The sequence below is a fragment of the Hipposideros armiger genome, unplaced genomic scaffold (assembly GCF_001890085.2).
Source record: "Hipposideros armiger isolate ML-2016 unplaced genomic scaffold, ASM189008v1 scaffold_53, whole genome shotgun sequence".
NCBI lineage: Eukaryota > Metazoa > Chordata > Mammalia > Chiroptera > Hipposideridae > Hipposideros > Hipposideros armiger.
In genome coordinates, this window is record NW_017731403.1 from 3,939,706 (window position 1) to 3,961,057 (window position 21,352).

The 21,352-nt window shown below is 39.9% G+C and overlaps 1 pseudogene; it reads left to right on the top strand.

The window, feature by feature from the left end:
- Positions 1-8,458: 8,458 nt before the first annotated feature.
- On the top strand, positions 8,459-9,544 carry LOC109381771 (peptidyl-prolyl cis-trans isomerase D pseudogene; annotated as a pseudogene).
- Positions 9,545-21,352: the final 11,808 nt, after the last annotated feature.

Sequence of the window (21,352 nt, forward strand, 5' to 3'; positions counted from 1 at the left end):
ACAGCTAACAAGCGTAGAGCTAGGATTTGAACCAGGCTATGTGTCTCCAGGATACTGAAGTTCATCACCCCTGCAATACATTGCAGCTCAATGGGCTTTAAGATTCATATATGTGTACCTATATAGCAGATTCTCAGTAAATGTTTGTTGACTGGTCAATTGATTGATTGTATCATTTGTCTGTTTATTCTTTTATTCTTAGTGAGGGAGGGAATATGGAAAATGAGGAAGATGGGGAAAGAGACAGTGAATAAATGTAAGTCAAGAAAATAACTAAGCTGAGGGATGGTGACCAAGAAGAGACTGATGCTGGGGGATGTAGAGGAGAAGCAGAAAAAACATATGGGAGGGAATCAAGACAGTGACAGCCTTGGCTAATGTTATGTTTAGAAGTCACACTAGCATCATATAAGGGTTACGCTACTACAACCTCTGATGTGACCTGAGACTAGAGATGGCAATTTCCACCTTGTCTCACTAACCTCCAACAACCTTAGATTTTGTTAGTCTTGGAGTTTATGTTTCATTCATTCATCTATGAGGTGACAGACTGTGTTCTAGGCCCTAGGGAACCCATAATGTACAATATAGATAAAAATTCCTGCTTTCGCAAAGCTTACGTTTTAGTTGGAGGGATACAGACAGTAAATATAATAAATAGGTAAACTATGTAATAACTTTAAGGTGGCAGGTTGCTGTGGTTTAAGAAAATAGAACAGGGTAAGAGAGACCAGGAGTGCTGGGGGTTGTGGTGTGGTCAGAATGGGCCTCACCTATAGGGTGGAATTTGAGCAAATATTTAAAGAAGATGAGGTTAAAAGAAATGTATAATAATGGTAAGACCCATATTACTGGATTATAGAAATTAAGAATGTATGTTTTATAATAAAAGTACTAGTGAGAAGTTGAGTACTTTCACAGAGGAAAAGTTACGTGTAGCTCTTCCATTCTTCCCTGGAAGGTCTCAGAGATGACAAAGCATCTATAACTCAATTTTCATCTCAATTTGTTTAAAAATAAAATTTCATCCCTAAGTGCTGATGGCATACTTTTAAACCTTCAGTCAGTTTTGTTTGTTCATGTGCATGCCGTTTGCAAGTTTGTGCATTAACTGGTTTGTTCTCATGAGCATATAAGTGTAATCCAGAAAATGATAATGAGAATCACCATAGAATAGCAAAGACTGTCTTTCTGTTCATGAATCAAATGAAGTGTAAAACTAGTAAATACCTTTTCAAGAATAGCCTAGGGCCGGCCAAGTAGCACGATGGTTAAGAACTGGCTTGGGACGCCAGAGAGCCCCAGTTCGGATCCCACATATGAAAGCCAGTGACACTGCCCTCCACAGCTAAGATGCTGAACAACAGCTCAACCTGGAGCTGGGCTGCTGTGAGTCACTGGCGACGGTGTAGGCTGCAGCCCCTGTGGCAGTGGGTTGCCATGGGCTACAGTGTGTAGCCAGCAGCCAGCGTGAGCGGCCAGCAGCCGCAGTGAGCGGCCGTCCAGAAGCCGGCGACTGATCTGCCTCGCCCGGGAAGAGCACAATGATGGTGCCAACTTGGGCCAGTGAAGCAACGTCCTCCACAACTAGACTGAAGAATAAAAGGACAGCAACTTCTCTGTTCCCCTTCACCCAATTCCCCAGCGCTGTTCCCATCCCCCAATTCCCCAATAAAAATCTTTAAAAAAAAGAAAATAAAAAAAAGAATAGCCTAAAACTTCTATTTTTTTTATATAAATATACAAAGAAGCACTGCTAAAATAAGAATGTATAAAATTGAGTGTTTCCCGATTCTTGTTCTGATATAGTAACTGGTAACAATTATTGAGTTTCTACCATGTGCAGAAATTGTGTGAAGTATTTATGTGTATCATTTTATTTAAGTTATTCACTCATTCAACAAATATTATTGAGCACTCACTTGTGTTAAACATTGTCCTAGACTCAGGACATAGCAAGAAACAAAACAGACACAATCCTTGGTTATTATGGAAATGGATATATAGTAGGTCAGGTGGTAATAAGTGCTATAAAGAGAAATCAAACCAAGCTAAATGGGTGTGGAGAGTGTTTTTGGGTGGGGGTGCTGCTAATTTATTAAAGAGTGACCAGAGAAAGTGTCTCTAATATGATGACAGCTATTTTCGGGGCAAAATTATTTCTAGGCAGAGGATACAGCAGAAGAGAAGAACATGTTTAATATTTGGCTCTATAAGATAAGTATTATTTTATAGGAAACTGAAGGCTCAGGGATAGTGTTTTTATACATACAGAGGGTGCCAAAAATGTATACACATTTTAAGAAAGGAAAAACCTATTAAAATTGTAATAATATATACCGATAACAAAAGATGAATACAAGTCACGTTTGACTTCTGCAATTACAAGAGGTGCTCAAAGTGGTTATCATCAGTGTCCAGACACTTCTGATTATGGCAAACTACTGCTTGAGCAACATTGACCAAAGTGTCCACATGTATACATTTTTTGGCACCCCCGGTATATATCCATGTCACATAATAATGGGCAAAGCCACAACATAACTCCAGGTCAACTGACCTCAAAATCTATGCCTTACTCTCCCAAAATACCATCAATTTACTTATCCTAACCAAAGGCATTATTCTTTTAAAAGATTGGCAGAGCACAGGACTACCAGAAATTAATTGGTGCTGCTATTTTTTCTTTAATTTACTCTAGCCTTAGGCTAATTCCTGATACTTGCTCTTCTCCAGAGCCTATAAAATGGGGTTCAGGTAATTAACAACTCAGAATAACTGTTATGAGAACTAATTAGCTGCTGTTTACAAAATACAAAATATTCTGAACATTAACAATAAGAGCATCTTCACTCTGAGTATCACATTTCCTTCCCAGTGGAAATCTAGAAACCACTATCTCTGTCCTTCCCCAATTTCCACATCCAGTCCTTCTCAGATTTCCCTCTGTTGGCAAAACTATAACCTAGTTATTAAAATGAGGAGCCCAGGAGTCATCTTTAACTCCTTTTCTTTCACTACATACATTCCCTAGTCCTGTTCATTCTACCTCCAAAACGTATGTTGTATCCATCTACATCTTGCCATCGTCAATGCCACCAGTCTGTTACAGTACAGCAGCCTCTCTTGCATGGAGGATTGTAATCACTGGCTAACCGGCCTCCTCCATCTTGCTCCTCCCCAATGCATTTGCCACACAAAAGCCAAGCATGACCTTTGAAAACAAAAATTAAAACATATAATTTCCCCAAACTAAAAAGCTTCTGCATAGCAAAAGAAACCATCAACAAAATAAAATCGCAACCAACCGAATGGGAGAAGATATTTGCAAACAACGCCTCTGATAGGGGCTAATATCCAAAATATATAAGGAACTCATACAACTCAACAACAAAAGAACAAACAACCCAACTAAAAAAATGGGCAGAGGACCTGAGTAGACATTTCTCCAAAGAGGACATACAGATGGCCAATTGACATATGAAAAGATGCTCAACATCACTTATCATTAGAGAAATGCAAATAAAAACCACAATGAGCTATCACCTCACACTTGTTAGAATGGCTATCATCAACAAGACAAATAATAACAAGTATTGGAGAGGCTGTGGAGAAAAAAGAAACCCTCATACACTGTTGGTGGGAATGCAGATTGGTGCAGCCACTATGGAAGGTAATGTGGAGGTTCCTCAAAAAATTAAGAATAGAATTACTACATGACCCAGCAATCCCTCACTTGGGTATATACCCAAAAAATCTGAAAACATTTATCTGTAAAGATGTATGTGCTCCGATGTTCATTCCAGCTTTATTTACGGTGGCCAAGACATGGAAACAACCAAAATGCCCTTCAACAGATGATTGGATAAAGAAGATGTGGTATATATACACAATGCAATACTATTCTGCCATAAGAAAAGATGAAGTAGTGCCATCTGCAACAACGTGGATGGATCTTGAGATTATTATGCTAGATGAAATAAATCAGACAGAAAAACTCGAGAGCCATATGACTTCACTCATATATGGGATATAAAACTGAAAGCAACAAATGAACAAAACAAACAAAGAAACAAAAACTCATAGACACAGGCAACAGTTTAGTGGTTACCAGAGGGGAAGAGGAGAGGGGGGATGGTAAAGGAAGGTAAAAGGGGTCAAATACATGGCGATGGAAGGAGAACTGACTCTGGGTGATGAACACAATGTTACATATAGATGATGTATTATAGAAATGTATGCTTGAAACCTATATAATTTTACTAACCAATGTCACCCCAATAAATTTTAATGAAAAACAACATATAATATCCCTACTTAAAGCCCTTCAGTGACAACCCCCTACCATGGCTAGAGTGACCAACTCATCATGCCTTGCCCAGGACTTTCCTGATGTAAGCACTGAAAATCCCGCATCTCAGGAAACGCCTCAGTTCTGGGCAAACAAGGACGATTGGGCACTCTAACTATGGCCTGTAAGGCCTCACTCACAGCCTCCTCTCAGGCTGCTGTCCCCTCAGTCACTACACCCTTTCCACACCGGCCTTTGCCAGGTCCTGGGGGCATCCTGCCCCTTTGTAGCTCAGTGTCGTGATGACTGTGCTTGCCTTTGCCTTGGCCTGAAGTGCTTTTCCCAGTGCTGGATTTTTCTCATCCTTTCAGGCTCAGCTTAAATGCTTCAGCAAGGCCTTCCATGATCCAAGTTAACTCAATAGTTCTTTTCTGCTGTTTTTATTTTAGCATTCTTCTACGTCCCTCCTAGCTCTTATCATTAGTCATAATTCATTTTCCATTTACCTATTTATATGTTACTTACCATTAGAATGCAAGAGGGCAGGGATCTTGTCTGCAGTGTTCATTGTGGTATTCCCCCAGTACAGAGCATATGGCAAGTACTCAGAAAACATTTAATGAATCTGTTTTTCATCGTGAGCCTCACCCCAAAAAACAGGTGCATCCCAGGCCCCAGGTCAAGGTCTTGTGAACACCAGAACATCTGGTTGACCTGGCTGCCCCCTTGCAACCACTACCCCTACTGGTGACTGAGACCTGAGCTCAGAGAGATTTTGGTTTCTCTGGAGGCCTAGAGAGGTTAAAGGACTTGACCTAAGCTACACACTCAGCTTACATTTTACACAGTCAGGACTAACACCCGTATTTCCTGATTCCCTACCAACTGAATTCTTATTTTAAAGGATCTGAGTATAAGAAGAAACCTCCAGACTCCATTTGTTCCAGCCCTTCAGATAAGACTCTATCCCCATTTAAAAGATAAAATTTCGGGAGCCAAGAGAAATAAATGACTTTTCCAAGGTCACATGACTATTGAAAGGCAAGGAAAGAATTCATTTTTATACCACATTGTCTCTAATTTTAAATATTTTTTCTTCTGTACTTTGTACAGCCATGCAATCAAGTATCTTTTCCATATTGAACAGGTTAGCAAATGCTATAAAAAGAGAGGGAAAAAATTAGATGTAGGAATACTTCAGGGGTGGCAAATTATTTAAACAGATGTAATGCTTTTGCTCCTGATTCATCAATGCAATCAACAAATATTCGAGTTCCTGTTACGTGCCATGAATTGTTTTGGGAACTGGAGAGACAGTAAAGAATAAAACAAACAAAGCCTCTCTGCCTTCCTAGAGCTTACATTCTAGTGTGGGAAACAGATAACAAACAAACAAAAATATGTTTATGTATAAGCCGTAGAAAGTGGTCCAAGTTTTATGAAGATGAATAAAGCAGGGTAAGTAGAGAGCGACTGGCGGTGAGCACAGCTGCTTGAAATAAAATGGTCAGAGAAAGACACTCCAGTAAGAAGCTACTCAGAGCAGTGACGTGAGTGAATTAAGGGAAGGAGCTAGTGGATGACTGTTCTGGGCCAGGGGGAGCAGATGTGCAATGGCCCTGAGGCAGCACAGGATTTGGCAGATTCTAGAGAATGCCCATGGAGGGAGTGGAGTAAACCAGAAACAGGAAGGATAAGTCATACGGGGAGCTGCGGGCAGGTCCTGATGGCAACTGCTCCTCAAAACTCCTCCTTTTTAAACTGACACGTCTTTCTAAAGCTAATATTTACAAAGCTGGGCCTTGGAGAGCGGAGTTTTAAGGAAAGCGTTAGTGTATGTGTTTCAGAAGTCGAACCAGCACCACAGGATTTGCTTTTTCTTCTAACTGCCTCTTGTTATTAGAATGTTAATCTGTCCAAATCCATTCAGTTTCGCTTGTTTGGAAATCAGTCACCTAGTGCTTGTAACCAAAAAGAGAGACCAACTAAGACATCTGACAGAGCAGATAGTAGGGGCCACTCCCACAGATCACTGCAGAAACCTGAGCTATTGTTCAGCCAATCGCTTCATGTTAGTTTCTAAAAATAAGCAAGAATCTGAGTCATCCTTTCCTCAGAGAGAGCTTTATTCCTTTTTACCCCGCGGCTCCTGGTTGGTCAATACCTTACTTAGCAGCAGGTGGTGTGGCAGCAAGAGAGAAGAGTGAACTGGCTCCTAAATCAGGAGTAAGGCAAATCCTGTCCTCACCATCTTCAGGACATAGCTTTAACCAATTTACCTAACTTCGGTGAGCGTCAGTTTCCTCATCTCTAAAAGGGGAATGTTAATGTTGTCTTCATTTTCTACTGCCGCGTGAGACACCCATTCATTATCTCACAGTTCTGTAGGTGAGACGTCCCAGATGGCATAACTGGGTTCCCTGCTCAGAACCTCACAGGCTGAAATCAAGGTATCGGTCTGCTGTGTTCTCGCCTAGAGCTCAGGGTCCTCTTCTAAGTCTATTCCTGTTCTTAGCAGAATTCAGTTCCTTACAGGTGTTTCCTTGCTGGCTGTCAGCCGGGGGCCTCTCTGCTCCTCAAGGCTACCCACATTCCTTCTTGGTCTTGCACTCCAACTTCAAAGCAGGATCTACACATCAAGTCCTTCTCACACTTCAGGTGTTTCTGACTTCTGTTGTCAGTCGTTTAAGGGCTATCTGCTTTTCATGGCTCAGTATTTAGATCAGGCCCACCCAGATAATCTCCCTTTGTTCAAGTCAACTGTGTCCTATAACCTAATATAATCACCAGAGTGAAATCTCATTATAGTCACAGGGATGAGGGCAAGACATCTTTGGGGGCTGTCTTAAAAATTTTGCCTACAACAAAGACCTTCCTTAGAGAACTTCCTTGAAGATTAGGGATAATGTATAGTCGTATATGTATACAATAGTAGAAAATCAATTTAGCCACTGTTATACATGAGGACCCCTTCGGTGCAGGAAGCAGATAAGTATCTGAGATACTCAGTGAATCCAGGATAAGACAGGACTCTGAATTGTCTATGGTAAATACTTACTATCTTTCTCATATTTATGGATGTTAAACTACTGAGCTGTCAGAAAAGTCATGACGTATTTTTTTCTACGTTTTTTGTTACAATAATGCATCATGACTTTTCCGACAACCCAATAGTATTCTGCACATAATAAGCGATCTCTGTTGTGTTAACTTGATTTGGAAGTTCTATTTGACCTAATTTAACAAGAAAAAGATTGTCTTCTTTTTCTTTTGAGGACATTACTTTTCTCTCCCTTATCAAATCATTTTGGCAAAGCTGCCTCTTCCTTTTCTTTCCCATGTACTTTGGTGAAGTTCATCAACATAGAACTTCGGGCTCAGGCTTTTACAGTATAGACACCAAAAGAATTCTGGGAATTGACTAAAGTCCTGCCACCTTCAAATGGGAGAATGAATGGTCTCTACATATTATTGAAGGCCCAGAAAAAATAAAAGGGGAGTGGGGTGAGGTTCTGAATTAATTTTTTAGAATATGACTGCTTTGGTTGACTATATTAAAGGTGATCGAGGCCACAGTTTTCACATCATGACATGATGATGTACAACACAGCAGCATCATCCGTAGACAGCATAAATTCTAGAGCCACACAGTTGGGGTTCAAATCCTGTCTCTGCCACTTTCTTTCTGTTATTAAGTTACTTAATCTTTCTGTGCTTAGTTTTCTCATCTGTAGAGCATCTATTTCCTAGGGTTGTTATGAGGCTTGAATTAAATATTTATAAAGTGCTTACAACAGGACCCGGTACAGAGAAGTACTATATAAGTGTTTGTTAAGCAAATAAATTTTCTCCATCACCGCTTTCAGCAGAGCTGCTAAGAAGTAGCAAAAATAAGTCATTTAAGATGTCTCTCTTCTTCCCCACGCTAATCTACTCCCTTATAAAAGACAGTGGCATGGATTTTTCAAATTATATATTGTTCATGTATTTTTCAAACTGGCAAAATTTGCATATCCTACAAAACTTAAAAGATTATAAAAAGAGGTCAGTGCTACCGCCAGGTTTACCTGGAGAGAGCCACTCTGGGGTTTCAGCTGCTGGGTGGCCAGGAGGTGCTCTCAGCCTGCTTCCATATGCGTCTGTCTGCAAGTCAAACTGTAACATCCCTCCCCCCAGGAGAAGCCCTCTAACCCCAGTCACCCCTCGTCTTCTTTGATGTGGACATCGGAGGCGAGCGATTTGGCTGAATTGTCTTAGGTTTGTTTGCAGACATTGTACCCAAAACTGCAGAAAACTTGCATGAATTGTGTATAGGAGAAAAAGGCATTGCACCCAACACTGGGAAACCTCTCCATTTCAAAGGATGCCCGTGCCATCAAATTATTAAGAAATTTATGATCCAGGGTGGAGACTTCTCAAATTGGAATGGGACAGGTGTAGAAAGCATTTATGGTAAAAAATTGGAAGGTGAAAATTTCTATTATAAGGATGACCAGGAGGGTTTATTGAGCATGGCAAGTGCAGGCTGCAATACAAATGGTTTCAGTTCTTGATCATAGCAGTTCCAACTCCTCGTTTGGATGGGAAACATGTGGTATTTGGCCAAGTGATTAAAGGAATGGGAGTGGCAAGAATTCTGGAAAATGTAGAAGTGAAAGGTGAAAAACCAGCCAAATTGTGTATTATTGCAGAATACAGAGAATTGAAGGAAAGAGATGATTGGGAAATATCCCCCAAAGATGGTTCTGGTCACAGTCATCCAGATTTCCCCGAGGATGCAGATATAGATTTAAAAGATGTAGATTCAATATTAACAACAGAAGGCTTAAAAAACATTGGAAATACTTTTTTCAAATCCCAGAACTCGAAGATGGACATTAAAAAATATACAAAAGCTTTAGGATATGTGGAAGGTTCAAAGGCTGTTACTGAGAAAGCAGATAGATCAAAGCTGCATCCTGTAGCTTTTAGCTGCATGCTGAGTGTTGGTGCTTGGAAATTGAAGATGTCAAATTGGCAGGGAGCAATGGAAGCTCTTAAAATAGACCCATCAAATACCAAAGCACTGTACCATAGAGCTCAAGGATGGCAAAGATTAAAAGAATATGATCAGGAATTGGCTCTCTTAAGAAAGCTCAGGAGATAGCACTAGAAGATAAAAAAGTTACCCCGGCAGAACTGCTGAAAGTCAAACAAAAGTTAAAGGCACAGAAAGATAAAGACAAGGCAGTATCTGCAAAAATGTTTCCTTAATAAGGATTTCAGTTTTGGCTAAACACTACACATTGATTGTATCAAGTCAATAATAAAACTAAAGGGGGCCGGCCGAGTGGCGCATTGGTTAAGAACTGGCTTGGGAGGCCAGAGGGCCCCGGTTCGGATCCCACATATGAGGACCAGTGACACTGCTCTCTGCAGCTAAGATGGTGAATGGCAGCTCCACCTGGGGCTGGGCTGCTGTGGGTCGCCGGTGACGGCGTAGGCTACAGTCCCTTACTGCAGTGGGCTGCCATAAGCTACCGTGTGTAGCCGGTGGCCAGCAGCTGCCATGAGCAGCCGTCGTGAGCAGCCGTCCAGAGGCCAGCGATGATCTGCCTCGCCTGGGAAGAGCGCGATGATGGTGCCAGCCTGGGCCAGTGAAGCAATGTCCTCCACAACTAGACTGAAGAACGGAAGGGCAGCAACTTGTCTGTTCCCCTTCCCCCAATTCCCCAGAGCTTTTCCCCTCCCCCAATTCCCCAATAAAATCTTAAAAAAAAACAAAAACAAAAACAAACTAAAGGTGTTTTTGTCTGTTATGTATAATCCCTAATGTGTATCCTTTGATACTTCAATTCCCCATTGTTTACAGTTTAGGAATACTGATATGGGTTTACGCTTAATAAAAGTACTATATAATGTTTTTTAAAAATTACAAAAAGATAAACAATAAAAAGTAAGTTTTTCTCCCACCCTAGGCATCCAGATAGTGAGCTCCCAGAAGCAATAATTGATGCTAGTCTGTTACACATCCTCCTAAGACAGTCTGTACAGAAACTATATTATGACTATCTATATAATAATACATCATATAGGTCATTTTCACAGGTATGTTTTTAACACTCATGATAACATTGTATTCTGTTCCGCACCTTGCTTTTCTTCACTTAGCAATGTCTCTTGAGGATGCTTTTACATCAGCACATAGAGAGTTGTCTCATTCTTTTTGATGGCTGTAGAGTATTCTAGATGGATGTACCATATTTATTTAACTGGTCCCCTGTTAATGGACATTTAGTTTTCAAACTTTTCTATTATAAACAATACTGTGAATAATACACTTGTAAACATGTTAATTTGCATATCTGAGTATATATTTTCAGGATAATTTTCTAGAAGTGGAATTGCTTGGCCAAAATGTTCGTGCAGTGTTGATAGCTATGGCTGAGTTGTCTTCCATGGAAGTTGTACCAATTTGCACTCCCTACAACACTATATGAATGCCTGCTTTCTCATTCTTTCACCAAAAGAGTATGTTATTTCAAAGTTTTTATCTTTGACTTTATCATAGACTTTAAGCCTGACTTTGACCCTTTGGTGTCAATATAGTATTCACATTTACTAGCAAATGTAGCAGCAGAAATAATCAGGAATGTTATTATTCATAGTCATGATAGTGCAGTCAAATGGACCTGTGGAATCCAGGATCCTTTGAGGCAAAGGCTAACTAAATCTGGTTTCTTTTCCATTCTCTGTGGTAACTGGCTACCTGTCAATACAAGAATACAAAGAGTTTATGAGAACAAAGATTCAGCTAGGACCAAAACATATCTTCCACATGCAAACAATACACCTTCCGCTCTGGCTGCTTAATGAGGATTCTCTAAGGCTCACATGGTATTGGAACATGTAAATGGTGGAGCGCTTGCTATTTTCAACCATGAACTTCGGGCCTTTTTATTCTGAAGATGACCCTCAGCAGGTACAACAGAGATCTTTGTGTTCAGAAGGGGGAACAGCCAAAACACCAAATCATTGGAGCATCGTCAGTCAAAAGTATTCAGCCAACCAGGAAATGCTGGAGTCAGTGAATATGTACCTGTGTTCAGTGATGACATGTCTGGGACTGACTGAACCTCGCTGAGAAGCAGCATGTGCCTGGGCCTCAGAGGGGTCAGTGGTGACCAGTGCATTTAGCTAGTAAAAGAGGTTTTCTTCCTTTGATTAATACTAAAAACCACTCATTCCTGGTAACATCCTTTACAATATTATTCATGTGATAGTTGACAGCATGTAATACTATAAAAATGATTTTATGTACCAGCATATGAACAATTCTGTTTATTTTGGCACACAATTAGAAAGGAGGAAAACTGAAAGCCCAGATGAAAATCCACTTTTTTTTAAGTAATAAGGTTTGAATTATAGATCGTACATTTTGGACTTACAAGGTCTGACAATTAAGCTCACGAACTTGTTGCAATGATGTTGTTAACCTTTTTTGATATCAGAGGGATTATTCATTATGAATTTGTACCAACTGGAAAAAGTTAGCCAAGCTTACTATTTGGAAGTGCTGAAAAGGCTGCATGAAAAAGTTAGATGACCTCACCTTCACCAACAATTCATGGCTCTTGCGTCACGACAATGTACCAGCTCACACAGTATTGTTTGTGAGGGAGTTTTTAGCCAGGAAACAAATAACTGTATTGGAACACCCTCCCTACTCACCTTATCTGACCCCCAATGATTTCTTTCTGTACATGAAGATAAAGGAAATATTGAAAGGAAGACATTTTGATGACATTCAAGACATCAAGGGTAATATGACAACAGCTCTGATGGCCACTCCAGAAGAAGAGTTCCAAGATTGCTTTGAAGGGTGGACTAGGCACTGGCATCAGTGCATAGCTTCCCAAGGGGAGTACCTTGAAGGTGACCATAGTGATATTCAGCAAAGAGGTATGTAGCACTTTTTCTAGGATGAATTCGCGAACTTAATTGTCAGACCTTGTGTATATAGCTGTGGTTTAGATCTTTTTGTACCTCAGCCTTGTCTGTTAAGGGCTTATCAGTTTTTGAAAAATTTGTCTTTGAGCTGAGACTTCACATATTTGTTTCGAATCTTAGTCCAAGTTAGTTAGAAGTTTGATGAATGCTTAGTCTGAAGTTTCTTCTTTCTTTTCTGTTCTCTTCCAGGTAAAATTTTTTTTGAATTTCAATCTTCATTAAATAACATAAAACTCTCCCTACCTCCCTCCTTTTTGTCCATGACAATGGCATCTAACCCATGAGGACTGATATTATGTCAGCTGGAGAAAGAATTTGGTGAAAGCCACTATGCATGTAGTGTCTGCTTGCTTTTCCCTAATTTGAATGCTAAAAAAACAGATAAATGAATTATCTCCACTTGGTCTTGAACATATTCTATAACAATTTTTCCACAGGTATAAAAATATTCCACAGCAGTCTTAATATGCTAATTATTATAGGAACTTCAAAATGAGCAGCTAGTGAAGTAGCAATGTTTAAATCTTCCAGTAGGTGTTCCCCGGTCAGGGCTTATTTGGTGTTCAAGCTAAATGTCAAATGTGAATTATCAAAATTGCATAATCTTACCTACTTTACAAGGCAGTCAGCCTGGACATATTTTTGTGCTTTTGGTTAAGGGCAGTTTGTAAGTCCCATAGAGAAAAAAACAGGTATAGTGTCTGTTATAGACTAAATTGTGTGCCCTCAAAAATCATTATGTTGAAGCTCTAACCCCCAATGTGACTGTATGTGGAGGTAGAACCTTTAAAGAAGTAATTAAGGTTAAATGAGGTCATAAGTGTGGGGTCCTACTCCACTATAACTGATGTTCTTATAAGAAGGGGAAGAGACATCAGTGATACACACACACAGACAAGACCATGTGAGGACACAGTAAGAAGGAGACCTCACTTCTTAAATTATATAAATGTCTAATCACTATGCTGTACACCTGAAATTAATATAAAATAATATAAAATGTCAAAATAAATTTTAAAAGTTTAAAAAAAAAGAAAAAAGAAAACCCTTACATACGCTGCCTACAAGAGACTCACTTCAGATCAAAAGGCACAGACATACTGAAAATAAAGGGATGAAAAAAGGTAGTTCATGAAAATGGAAACAAACAGAAAGCTGGAGTAGCAATAGCAATACTTATACCAGACAAATTAGACTTTAAAAACAAGGCTATAACAAGAGACAAAAAAAAGACCCAGTAATCCCACTTCTGAGTATTTATCTGAAGAAACCCAAAACACTAATTTAAAAAGATATATGCGTGTGCATCCATATGTTCATTGCAGCATTTTTTGCAATAGTCAAGGTATGGAGGAAACCTGAATGTCCATCAATGGATGAATAGATAAAGAAGAGGCGGTACATATATACAATGGAATATTACTCAGCCAAAAAAAAAAGAATAAAATCTTGCCATCTGCAACAACATGGATGGACCTTGAGGGTATTGTGTTGAGTAGAGTAAGTGAGGCAGAGAAGACAAATGTCACATAATCCCACTTATACGTGGAATCTAAAGAACAGAATAAATGAACAAACAAAACAGAAACAAACTCATAAATACAGAGAACATTTTGATGGTTGCCAGATGAGAGGGGCTTTGGGAGATTGGAAAAAAGAGGATTAAGGGATTAAGAAATATAAATTGGTAGTTACAAAATTGTCATGGTGATGTATAGCATAAAGAATATGAATATAGCCAATAACTATGTATGGTGTCAGATGGGTACTAGATTTATTGGGGTGATCAGTTTGTAAGCTACAGAAATGTCTAATCACTGTGTTGTACACCTGAAACTAATATAATATTGCATGTGAACTATAATTGAACAATAAAAAACTACTTAAAAAAAAAAGGAGGCCATCTGTAAGCCAGTGAGACAGACCTTGGGAAAAACCAACCCTGCTGGCACCTTGATCTTGAACTTCCAGCCTCCTGAACTGTAAGAAAAAATTTCTGTTGTTTAAGCAACCCAGACTATGGTATTTTATTATGGCAGCTCTAGCCAACTAATACAGTGTGATCTTCAGGAAAAAATTATACAATTTGAATAAGTTTTTTTAAAGAGTTTATTGGGGAATTGGGGGAAGGGAACAGTGTTGGGGAATTGGGGAAGGGGACCAGACAAGTTGTTGTTCTTCAATCTTCTTTGTGAAGGGTGCCAGTCGCCATCTGGCTTCCCGTTGGCAGCTCGTTGCCTCTTAGCTCAAGGTGCTGTGTTCAATCTTAGTTGTGGGTGGGCATAGCCCATCATTGAACAGGCAATCTTCTTGTTACACCAGTTGAGCCATCCAGCCACCTGTTGGCAGCTCAGTGACAGCTCAACTTGGGCTCAGCATCACTGGCCCATGTGGGAATCGAACCAGCGGCCCTGTTGCTCAGAGCTCATGCTCTTAAACCAACTCTAAACCAACTGAGCCACTCAGCAGGCCCTTGAATGCGTTTTTGAGCATGAAGATCTCCCCCTCCTGGGAAGATGTAACCTTTTGGGTGTGTTGACTCTTGTTCAATTGAGAACAGTTTCCAGAGAATGGCCGCAATAAGTCATTAGCAGCCAACACTCAGCAGCTATGGGATGGGTACACCAACAGGAAAAGAAAACCTGGGCAGGACACCTATGGTATCCACTACATGTAAAATATTGGTGGGGGGGTTGGTTTGGACTTGTTATGAAAAGGATGGCTCAAGATGAATCTCCTACCTTCCCCTTTCAATCAAATTGTCCCCACTGAGTCCCTCCAATATAGAAATTTTAGATGAACAGTGGCCAAATATGTCCACTTTCCTGATGTGTGCCTGAAACCTAATTTTGTTCAAAGAAGAGCATCTCATAAATTACCCTGTCCCCCTGGTATTTTTGTATCTCAGAAGGAGGAGAAAACAATAAGGGGAAATATTATTATGTCCTTAATTCTGACTGCCAAGGCAGAATGGAACCATGAGAGACAAGTATTACGACAGAGAAGATACAGAATCCTAAACTTTGGGAATGCCAATTTTCAGAGAGTCACCAGAAAAGGATAGCTCTGAGTCTCTACTCAGAGACTCTCAAAGGGAGTTGTTCGAGGAGGAAGAAAAATTCTCAAAAGTGAAAAGTCAACTGTTGATCCTAATGTATACCCAGGGATGACTCCCAGCAGCCATGTGTATACTCTATGTCCCGCCTCTCTGGCCATGGCTGGTCTAGGAGTGGATAACTGCCCCAAACTGGGTCAGTAAGTTTCTAAGTGCTGGGACTCTGGACTGTTGAACTGAGAGTCTAGGAGTCATGGTGATGTCCATGCCCTAGAGTGGAGCCATGAACTGCAACTGACTGTCACCCTGCCCTTCCCAAGGTTTGACATTCAACTCTTCCTTAGCACCTCTTCATCTATTCTGGACAGATTTTGTTTCTATTATTCACAATCAAAAGAGCTTTAAGAAATACAGATCTTTGAGTCTCATGTGAAGAGTGACTTTTTTTTCACATATAACTATTACTTTTTAAAATATCTATAGATAATATTAACAATTTACAAGTTAATTCTCAATTTTAGCTTGATAGTAACTTTTTTGCCATTATGTAGTTTTCTCACTCAATAAATACTAAAAGCCCAAATAAAGTAAAAATGTGTTGATGTTAATAAGGAGATTCCAGGGCCGGCCGAGTGGCTCAGTTGGTTACAAACTCTCTCAAGAGTGTGAGCTCTGAGCAACAGTGGTTCGATGCCTGGCCCGAGCTGAGCAGCCGTTGAGCTGCCAACAGGTGGCAGGATGGCTCAGCTTAAAAAAAAAGAAAAAGATAAGGAGATTCCAGTAAAAGAGGTTGGGAACCATTGAGTGAGAACCTTCTGACAATGTAATGGGTCTCTTTGCGAGGTAATGACTGAAACCTACACAGTTGATGGGCATACATTTAAAGCAGGAAATCACTGGTACCTGCTCAAAGTCTGGTGATCTAACCAGACCAACTTCATGTCTCAGTGGAAGTCTTGGGTGGAGATGCTTGCATGTACCTGTGTATCAGTTTTAGTCTCAATCTATTCCTACCATACAAAGTAAGCTTTGAGTGGAGGATTCAGAAAAGTCATCATGGGGCTGTGCAATGTACTTGAAAGGGTCCGTGCTCCAGCGGAGCGCTTTTTATGAGGGTCTATGTATTCTGGGAGCTTATGCCAACCATATTCTTTTTGGACACAGTTATAGTGTGTGGTGGTAGAAGCTGCCTGTCTTTTGAAAGTAGACAGAATTTACTTTCCTGTAGAAAAGGACCACTAAGATGTTGGCTTATGTCCCTTTTGCGACTAACAAAGGTGGATACTTTGAAGCAAAGGCAGAAATCCGTGTAAAGTAAAAATTGAGAGTCACTAGTGGTTGGATAGGAAGATTTCTAGTTTATCATTTCTTTTAAGATTGTAATTTTAAACAATTTTAACAATTGTAAATCATGATCAATCTATTTAATAGGCCAATCCTGCATTCCTCGCAAAAAGTAGTCTAAATGAGGGACCCCAATGGTCCTCATGCAACATGTGGTACATTTTTACCAATGTATCTATCTGTTTAATCAATATTTAAATTTCACTTCCTGCTTTAAGAGTATCTGAAAATTTAAGATAAATTATGCATTATCATTGAAAGCATATAAAATCAATAATAATTTCAGAATGTGATATTAAAAGCTAACTCACCACCATCCCTACCTGTGCACTGCCCTCTGCTTGACCCACATGAGTCAGAGAAACAAATACTCCAAGTTTAGAAGCATTACTTACCATCCATAGAAACCACCTTATATAACTGTTAATCCTCAATCTCACCAGTTTGCTGACTCCTTACATTGGCATGCCATTAAGGCATAATACTTTTCAAGTGTATTTTGAAGATGGACAACCTTTATCTCTGGTCTTTCTCACACAAAAAAATTTCAACTTGGTCTAGTTCTCTGTCACAGAGGACTCCTGAATCCCAAGCTAATCCAATGGTTTTAGCTTTGGGTATTTCAGACATTTCTGAACTGGGGAATTCTTTGCCATTTGGGAAAAACCGCTGTTTTCAAATAATATTACTCAAAATAAAAATGGCCTTTGATCTCTTTCTAAAATTGGGAAAAATGTATTTAAAATTTAACTTGAAAATAAAAAGACACTCAGTGGGGGAAATGTATGTCTGGACCATGGTAATGACTTGCTTTCCAAGATACCACAGAGCCAACAAATGCAACAGTGCCTAATGCAAGGAGAGGACATATCCAGTCTCTGAAACTCTACTTAACACCAGCAAATAATTCCACAGAGTCCATTATTTCCATTTTTGTTCATTCATATTCTCTAAAATAACAAAGCATGATCAGGTCCCCTGGTCTATTATCTGAACAAGTTTAGAAAATGGAAAACCAACAACTACAGTATCACTCCGAATTGATCAATGTTGGGAACACCTTGTTCATACAATTTAATTTTGTTACGTGATCTGATGTGACTTCTCTCTAAAGTACATTTACTGCTAACATAAATAATCAATATGTTCAGAGTCTTTCAGACCCAATCTAAGAAAGAACTGACCTCAGAAACTACCTTCCTTTTGTTGTTTCCTTGTATTGATTCAAGGAATCAATATTTTTTTATAAAAATTTTATTTTTTTATAAAAACAAGAAAAGACATTTCTGTTCAGGGATCATTAAATGTTTAATCTGCCAGTCCCTCTCCACTCTGTGGCCAGCCAGGTTCTGCTGAAGGTATTCTGTACTGGAAAGAGGTGGCTACTTGGATACAAGCTGCCGCATTTGAAAAACAGCCTGTACTCACTCCAAGCTCATTTTCAACTGGGAGCATGTTTTCTCACAGACACAATATGCTAAACACTGGATTGATCCCCTTGATAATTCAACAGACTCATTTAAACTTAATATGTTGACACACTTAACCACATCACATAATATGTTTTTCCAATCAATGTCAACATGGCTGTACTATTGTTCAAACTCAACTGTGAAATTTTACATTTCTTTTTCGAAATTACCAACTATGACCGAAACCATTTTTGTATTTTTTTTGGGGGGGTGGAGAGGGAGGTGTCAAAAAAACCCTCTGTTCTTGCCGTATGGGAAGAGATAAGTATTTTTGGAGGTATCCTTTTGCCTTCCCAGAACCAAGTTTCTGCTCTTCTCTTTCTCTCCCCTCTGCTAAATGCAGTCACCTCCAACTCCCAGGTCTAAAGACTAGCCCAATGGGTGGTGCCCCAGTTATTTTTAGAAGTTTTAAAGTCCTAAGTCATGCCTTTCCTTAACTGGGAGCTACACTTGTCTCTTGATTAGTCATGTTTTCTTTTTTCTGAAGACTTAACCTGCACAGACAGTTTCCTATGTGAATACTGTACCTTCCCCAAGTCACTCTGGGCCTCTGTACTCTACAATACACAGGTGTCTGCAGGTCGATTTACACCCAGATGTCAAGACTCCTTTACTTATTAATTATCGTATGCCCTCTTACCTCAACCTGTGTATTGGTAATGGTTATAAATTTTGAGGTGGAAGTAAAGGTAAAAAGGTTCTGAAAACTCAACAGAAAAGGCTATCATGCTTAGCAAGGGAGACAATAAAAAGCTCTCAAGAAAGCTGCAGATTAAAGGAATAGTAAAAGTCTGCCATAGAAAGGACAGCAATCCTTCCATAAAAGTGACTGAAGATGTTCAAAGCTATTAAAACCACAATTTGTAAAAAAACAAACAAACGTGAAGCCAGAGAAGATTAATTAGACATATATTCCTGAGGTATTTTATTTTGTTACATCAAAAATATCATCATATAAAATATCTCAGGTAGTCAAAATGACAAAAAATAAAATAAGCTTTTAGTATAACAACGATTACCTCTACTTATTACATTATGCTGCCACTTACATGACAACCATATTATTGAATTTTGGGATCAGTACTGCAATCTTCAGAATAAAAAAATATTGAATTACAAGTTACCTTAGTTTGCACTGCTTTTATTTTGAAAATCTTTGCTGTGCTTAGGCTCTGTTGTGTCTAAAACGAAAATTGAAAACTTGGTCCACCTTGGTGTGTCCTAATTAATGAATTGTATTAAAAATAGAATTTCAATAAATAGTCATTTATTCCTTCTTTCAATAAAGAGGCTTTAAGCACATATTTGGCCCACACCAGGCACAGTGCTAGGCACTGGGGCTATAAAGATGAAGTGGGCACAGTCTTTGTCATTGAGGGCCACAGTCTAATAAAAATGGACAAGCAAACAAATAATTAGTGCACAAGACAGGCCTGTAGCTAACTCTTACTGAGTGTATCCGGGTAGACTCAAAGAAGAGGTCATCTTTGAGTTGTCTAGAAGGATGATAAGCAGTTTGTCTGGTGGGCAAGGGAAGGAAAGGCACTCCAGACAGAGGGAACAGCATCTGGGATGATATGAATGTGAGAACAAGTGTAAAACGAACAGGCAACAACGGTTGCTTAATGTGGCTGGATCCCAGAGGACCTTTGTGAGATCGGTGAGAGCTGAGGCTGGAGAGGCAGGCAAGATCCAGGCCATAGAAGGCCTCAACCCCTGCTAGAGAATTTAGGCTTTATCAAAGTTAGGAGAAATTGAAGAATTTTAAATAAGGAAGTAAAACGACCAGATGAACATTTTAGGAAGATCATTTTGGTGGCAGTAGAGTAGATGAAGGAAAGGGAGAGGGACAGAGACCAGTGGTTAAAAGGTTACTACATAGATTTGGCCAAGAATGATAATCACTAACATATATTGAGAGTTAACCATGTGTCAAGAGCTTGACATATGTTACCGCATGTAATTCTCACAATGATCCTATAAGGTAGTATATAAGTCAGAACAGGTTAGGTTATGCTGTGATCAGAAACAACCCCTAAATCTCAGTGGCTTAAAATGACCAAAATAATTTTTTGTTCATGCCACATGTCCCATGCAGGTTGTCCAGGGAGCTTTGCTCCTCACAGTCACATAATGGGGGTTTCGTTTCAATATATACCTCAGAGCAGTGAGAAGGGATCATTATCACAGCAGTGGGAAGGGAATGTGGCTCATTGTGTCTGGGGTCTCAAAGCTTCTGCCCAAGTGTCACACAGCCACACCAATCCCAAAGGGGGCACCAAAGTGTAATTCCACCATGTGCTCAAAAGAACATCCAAAAATATTTAAACACCATCAACAATTACTATCATATCCTAGTTCTGAATATAGAGTAAAATTGCACATTTCTGACTTACTTTTAAAGTTGGATGTGGACATATGATCTAATTTGGCCACTGAAATGAGGGAAGCTTTAGGAACTAGGAGTCTTTAAGAACTAAGAACTAGGAGTTCCAATCAAGATGGTAGAGTAGGTAAATGCTGTGCTTACCTTCTCTCACAACCACATCAAAATTACAACTAATCTACAAAACAACCGTCATTGAGAATCACCTGAAATCTTGCTGAACTGAAGTCCTACAACTATGGACATACAGAAGAAGCTACCTTGAGACTGGTAGAAGGGGCAGAGATGCAGAATTACCTGGTCCCACACCTATGGGTGACCATTAAAAAATCGGGAGGGATATTTCAGCTTCAGAGGTCTCCACCCAGAAAATTGAGAGATCCCAGCCCCTCCTCAGCCCAGGGTTCCAGTGCTGGGGAGAGAAGTCTCCATAATTTCTGGTAAAAACTAACGGAGATTGTGGCTGAGTGAGACAGAGGGCAGCTGGAGTCCCAGGTGCTCCTCTTAAACCGATGGACCATGAACTTGTCGATAGAATCCCCTGGCTTTGAGCTCCAGCACTGGGGCAGCAGATTGAGAGGTGGCAGGGACATACGGGGGTGGAACTGAGTTGTCTGGCTTCAGGACAAGGGCTGGAGGGGCAGCTTTCTCCCAGACAGGGGAGCTGGTGGAAGCCATTGTTTTTTTGTTGAGCCCTCCCACTTCCCTGCATGCAGACACAGGTGGACACCATATCTGAGTCTTGATCAAGCTGGCCCCGCCCAACTTTCAGGCACACCCAAGCCACTTCCAGTGGCTTTTTCATACACACTGCC